The sequence below is a fragment of the Petromyzon marinus genome, chromosome 4 (genome assembly GCF_048934315.1).
Source record: "Petromyzon marinus isolate PM22_M1 ecotype Great Lakes invasive population chromosome 4, UKy_Petmar_22M1.pri1.0, whole genome shotgun sequence".
NCBI lineage: Eukaryota > Metazoa > Chordata > Hyperoartia > Petromyzontiformes > Petromyzontidae > Petromyzon > Petromyzon marinus.
This window is the reverse complement of record NC_133670.1, coordinates 24,841,344-24,848,234: the sequence shown is the minus strand read 5'-3', so window position 1 is coordinate 24,848,234 and position 6,891 is coordinate 24,841,344.

The following is a 6,891-nucleotide window of genomic DNA, read 5'->3' as shown; positions in this document are numbered from 1 at the left end:
GCTTGTCTAACTATTCACGTGCCAATTAAAAAAAAAACTGGTAATGGAAGAACATCTTTTAGATGTCCTTCTCAGCGAGCCCTCTCCGCATGTTGTAATCAAGTGCAGTCTCCAAACTCTCTCTCTGGCCTCTCTATGGATGTTGCTCTGAAGTACGGCCGTTTCCCAATGTGTCACCTACATCTATTTTTTCCTTTTTTTCCAAAAAGTATTTTTCTCCCAAAACGATTCAGGTACACACCACATAGGATATTAAACGGGGTTAACACCAGCACAACCGCACTTTTCAATCAACTGTTTGAATAAACTGTTTGAATAAACTGATACCCCTGTAGGGACATATGTTTCCTTGTAAATAAAGACATGAATATTGAGTGTGTTGAATACATTTTTTGGTGTGGCTGGTACTGTGGGATAGTTTTAGCGGTATTTTTTTTACAAACCCATTGAAGAAATACATCTTCGTCTGAGTGGACCCCTGCAAGAGATGACAACTGCATGACGCAATCGGTATCTCATCAATAACAACCTCACTCGGTCTACGTAAGATCCTTATTTTATTTTCAAATTTGTGACTCACCAAATATAATACATTAGGTGGGGGTCACTGCTTTGGCAGTGGTGGCACAAGGACAAACAACAACAACCGCATCAGCACACAATGCTCGGAAGGGTCATTGCCCGAAACGTCGTCTATTAAATATAATGCCAAGGCCACAGGGTTATTGACGATCGCGTTGAGTCGGGGAGGTGTTGTCTGTCTCCCTCTCTCTCTCTCTCTCGTGCGATGTAAGTGGGTTTGTAAACTCTGGCTAACACGACTGGGTTCACGCTAACTTCAAGCCCAATAAAGGACGTACACTCAAACACGTGGCACATCCTTGATGAACTCCACGCGAGGCTCACGCGCGCACCATTCACGCGCCTCCCTTCCCCCGCGCCTCCGATCGGCACGGCTGGGCTACGTACGCTGCGAAAAAAGTTCACCGCGCACAACGTGAGCGTCCTTTGTTTGGGAATGATCTACGGACGCACACGGTTTCACGTGAAATAAAGCGCGTGAACGCCGTGAGGAATGACAGACGTACGTGCGTGAAATGCTGCGCACGATGTACGCGTGAACGTCGTGTGCAATGACGATAGGACGTGCACGCGTACACGTCGACTGCGTGAATGAAGGGGTCACAATGCATGCATAGCCCGTGTGAATTGCATAAATATATAAATAATGCTTGCGCGTGAACTCGGCGTGGCAGACGAACGTGTTCACGAAACGAGTTCACGCTCCAACGAGCCGTGCGGTCCCTGGGTCGGTGACGGAAATTCCACGTTCATATGTACGAGTCATTAAACCAAAGTGTCACATGCGACGATATGGAATCGTGCGTTGGACATTTAACACGCAAGCGTTGTACACTTACACTGAGGTACACACAAACAGACTTGGTGTGCAGTATATAATCATCTTTGTATAAGTGTCCTCGCGTAAGGGTAATTGTAGCAATATATTCTACGCATTTTTTCCATTCAATTTACCATGCACGCTGTCTATGTATATACGTAGTGTGTAACCTTTGTGAGTTCCTGTCCGAGTTATTGGGCACTTTGGAAGCATACGAAGACAAAGATTCCGCGTGTAACCTGTAACACAGCGTTGGAGACAAAAGCTGCTAGGGAGTAGCATCTATGAAGGCCGGCACGGCACACGAGGGGGTGGGTGGCCATCACCACGTCCGACCGCCTTTGTCTCCCCAATGCTGCTTTTGTTTTTATACACCACCACATTGGGTAGTCATTTAATGCTGAGTCGACCTAAATGACACACACACATATTGGAAAAATGGTAAATTGCACAGCAACGGAATTACCATAAGGATCACTGGGGGGTTCGTAGCTGTGTACTTTACAAATGTTTTGTGGTTAACATATTTAGACATTTTATTGTTGCCTCGAAAATATAAACGCGTGTGTGTGTTGCTGTTGTAATTTTGTTACCGTAAATTAAAGCCCACGCATACATAAACCTTTTTGAACATTCGTCAATAGCACTTTGTTTGGCCTTAAAGAGGAAAAACACATGTAATAGCCGACGTTTCGGGTGATGGCCGATCTTCAGAGCACATAGATGGAGAGGCTGGAGAGATATTGAGTGGATACTTCGAGTTGGAGACTGGACTTATTTTACATCTTATTAATAATGATTTATGGTGACCAGTAATTCAAGAGGTATATTCATAGTTGCACTAATAGTCGACATTGATTAACAGACAAACCATTAAATTAACAAAATGGATAACTAAATTATACTTTTTGATTTTTGAAGGGTTTACATATATGCATACGTACTCCCCCACCAGGAAACACAAACATTTCACATTTATCCGTTTAGATTACTAAAACGAGTGATGTTATGGGAAACCTATGAACACTACATACGTACATATGTAAGTACATAGGTACGTACTGTGCGTATGTGCGTACATACACACAGTATACATATGCACACAATTAATACGAGTGTGCAAGTAAGATCACAAATTGTCATCTTCGCCATCAGCACGATCCTGATAACAAACTAAATAGTGAGGCGACGTTTCGGGCAACGGCCCTCCTTTAGAGGAGAAAAAAAATACGCAATCTATGCTTCCCTGAAAAAGGGAAATTGCCTGAAACGTTAGCCAACTGCATATTCGTGTTAATAATGGATTTGGTGAATGTTCTTGAATATCTTTTAATGTCAAATGTATGTCTGAATCGACCTCCATTACCAACCCGAGATGACCAGGATGGTGAAGTATGGCCAGGGTGGTGAAGTATGGCCAGGGTGGTGAAGTATGACCAGTGTGGTGAAGTATGGCCAAACAATGGCCATCACCAACACGGACGGCTTAGTGGGAGCCCTCATCCAGCAGTGGATCTATAGCACGGTCGTCTACGTACGGTGCGAAATAAGTTAATCGCACATAGATTAATTATTAGTATGTCTATATTATCGTGAACACACTCAAATAATATAAAGCAACATCTTATTGGGTTTTTTTCATCAGTGTTGTATATTTATATTGTGTATATATATACACACACACTCACCCGCTATACCACCACGTGTATGGAAACACGGAACATCAACAGGGCCATGTGGTTGGAACGGAGGCTGGGGAGGCGCGCACACGCGGCGGCGTGGAGAAGCAGCGGAGCCGAGTCGGGGACGAGGGGACGCGGGGTCTGGAGGGTCACCTCGTGCCGCGGGGTCTGGAGGGTCACCTCGTGCCGCGGGGTCTGGAGGGTCACCTCGTGCCGCGGGGTCTGGAGGGTCACCTCGTGCCGCGGGGTCTGGAGGGCCACCTCGTGCCGCGGGGTCTGGAGGGCCACCTCGTGCCGCGGGGTCTGGAGGGCCACCTCGTGCCGCGGGGTCTGGAGGGCCACCTCGTGCCGCGGGGTCTGGAGGGCCACCTCGTGCCGCGGGGTCTGGAGGGCCACATCGTGTCGCGGGGTCTGGAGGGCCACCTCGTGCCGCGGGGTCTGGAGGCCCACCTCGTGCCGCGGGGTCTGGAGGGCCACCTCGTGCCGCGGGGTCTGGAGGGCCACCTCGTGCCGCGGGGTCTGGAGGGCCACCTCGTGCCGCGGGGTCTGGAGGGCCACATCGTGTCGCGGGGTCTGGAGGGCCACCTCGTGCCGCGGGGTCTGGAGGGTCACCTCGTGCCGCGGGGTCTGGAGGGCCACCTCGTGCCGCGCGCGAGTCGCGAAGGGCTCGCGGGTCGAGGTCGGTGGTGGCAGCTAAAGGCGGGGAAACACGGGCCGAGCGGTGGGAGGAGATGGAGCGGACGAGTTCAGCTCGCGCGCAGGGGCTGTGTTTGCATCGCCCGTGGATCCGGCAGTGGATTGAGCATGGCTGTTTATGAACGGTGGTGATAGTGGTGATATGTATCTATATGTGTGTATATATATAGCTACGTGTATGCGTGTAATTGAGCAGCTGACACAGGAAGACACGGGGGCCAGATTCAAAGGTGGCTGATGAATTTGCTGAACACATTCACGCCGTCTTCATGATTCACACCCGTGGTGGTGGTTATTGTGGCTGGTGGTGGTTGTTGTGGCGGTGATGGTGCGATTTCACCAAGCGGAAAGGAAGATAATTGGACAGCAAAGCGTGAATTCGATCCACTCGTGTTTACGTTAATTGCCCTTTGAATAAAGCACGCGTCTTCGAATCGAATTGAAACGTGCGCAAATGAGACATTCGTGTGCAATAACAGTATACCATAATTTACAGACACAAGTCACAGTGACGTGCGACTGTGGCCATGCAACCCAAACAATGGGGCCGTAATAGTGACACCAGCGTAGTCTGCGCTCCTTCCACGGAGGAGGAAGAGCAAAACGACGCGAAATCTCTCTCTGCTGAAGCCCTCTCTTTTCATGGCCAGCAGCAGCAGCAGCTGCAGCAGACCTCGACATTGGCATCGAGTGGCGGCATACGTAAGAACAGAATCGCGTGCCACATGTTGATTTAAGCTAAGCTGGCCGCGGTCGCCATTGATACAAAAGTCGCTTCTGAGCTCGTCAATGTGGCCCGACTCCAAAACTCAACTCACCGACTCATCACACCCCGCGACGTCGATTTGGTTTGCAATCCGATTGTGGTCAATGCCCGCGTTTCTGGTCCGTTAAGGGCACGGCGGGTAAATTGTGCGAGAGATGTAGATCGGAAATTGTCAGTGCGATGTCGCCTCGGTTCGTGTGTTAAGATTACGTATATACGTGCACACTCGGGTAGACTGCAAGCGGCTTGGCGAGGCCTTCGTCCAGCAGTGGATCGATCATGGCTGATGATCACCATGATTGACTATCATGGCGTCACATGTACTGTGCATGAATGCGCCGTGGCGGTCTTCATATTTCTTTCGTACGGCTGATAACAAAGCACCGATCCCAGGTTCAATGTAAGCCGCAGAGGGAACAGTGCCGGAGAGAGAGAGCAAACTAACGCATGACAAAAAAAATCGGTGGACACATACGGGCTATCAGCCCCATGGATCGTGGTGACGACGACGACGATGATGATGACGACGGAAGGGCCGCTTCGCTTCTCTTCATCGCGAGACTCGACGCTTCGTGGGCACGCTTGAGATCGTTGCTTGCGCATGAACATTCCACCAAAATGTCATTTAACCAACACGGAGATGTGCAGAGCTGTGCCGGATTCACCAAATGTCCTTTAACCAACACGGAGATGTACAGAGCTGTGCCGGATTCACCAAATGTCCTTTAACCAACACGGAGATGTACAGAGCTGTGCCGGATTCACCAAATGTCCTTTAACCAACACGGAGATGTGCAGAGCTGTGCCGGATTCACCAAATGTCCTTTAACTAACACGGAGATGTACAGAGCTGTGCCGGATTCACGCGTGTCTACGGGAATCAGCATCGGAGCCGTTTGTTGTTGATGCTGCTGCTGCTGCTGCTGAGAGACCTCGGGGCTTATTTTCGCGAGAACTTTGGTGAAATCTGAGACGGAATCGGACGTTCGTCACGATGTGTGTGTCTGTGCGTGTCTGTACGCGTCGGTTGGGGAGCGGTGGTGCAGCGGTTAGCGCGCTGCGCTACGAACCCGGCGACCCGAACTTTGATCGCCTCTCAAAGCCAACACCCAGCGATTATGATTGTCTGAACCGGTCCAGGGCCTCCACTAGGTCGACTCGGCCTCAAATGAGTGCCTGGTGCGGTGTAGTAAACATCGTCACTGGGGAGACAAAGGCGCCCGGGCGTGGTGCTGGCCACCCACCCCCTCGTGTGCCGTGCCGGCATTCACTGGTGCTGCTCGTTAATAGCACTTGCCCCAACATTCTGTTAAGGCTATACGGGGGACCTTTGTCTTTATACATTTGCCCTCAAATTTATGCCCCCCCTCAAACCCCCCCCCCACCTCAACCGCCCCCCCTCGCCCCATAATTCCCGTTGGGAGCAATTTTTGTGCAAAATATTTTGAAATAATTTTTGTTGATATAATAAACACGTACCTGAGCATGAGTAGCGATGATAAATCCACTGCTGGATGAATAATAATGAAGGCCTACCCAAGCCATTGTTTTATATATATACATAGTACATGTATTGTATATACATAGTACATGTATTGTATATTGTACGTATATATGTACTATATATTACACGTATATAAATATGTACGTAATATATATGTAATCTTTTCCACGTCGTGCCGTGCGCTAGCGAGTTAAAGGGCGCAGTCCGATCCCAACGCCTTCAATCTAAGACGCGTGGCGTCTCCACGGAACGGGCCCCCCAACTCAACAATCGCACTGGCGATGATTCCCCCGCTGCCAATTTGTTCGGCCACGATCTAAGCCAGAGAAACAGAGAGAGAGACACAGAGACATCGACAACGCCCTCCTCCCCAAAAGGAAGATCCGATGGTGGGGTGTATCTTATTTTTTGCCTCTTCTCCCTTCCAACAAAACGATGGGGAAACATTCGGACGCGCAAAACGTCGCTCCGGTTTTTTTTGTTGGCGATGCGCAGAGCGTTCCGGGTTTCCGCGTTATTGTTGCCGACAACAACCTACGAGTCGCACGCTAACCAGCAACCCGTTTACGCCGCAATTATCGAGTGCGGATTTCTACTTTGGAAGGGCTCCCGGCTCCATTGTCCGGGAGGGTTGTACGCATTGTTAGAATGATCTGTTTCGGAGATCGATCGAAAAAGATACGTATATATATAAAAACTGCCGTGCCACTCCGCGTGCGGAAAGCGATCGTGCATCAATCGCACGCCGACCACATCACCACAGCGACCGCACGCTGTCGAAGAGGCACACCACCACCGCAACAGCGGGCACACCACCACCGCAACAGCGGGCACACCACCA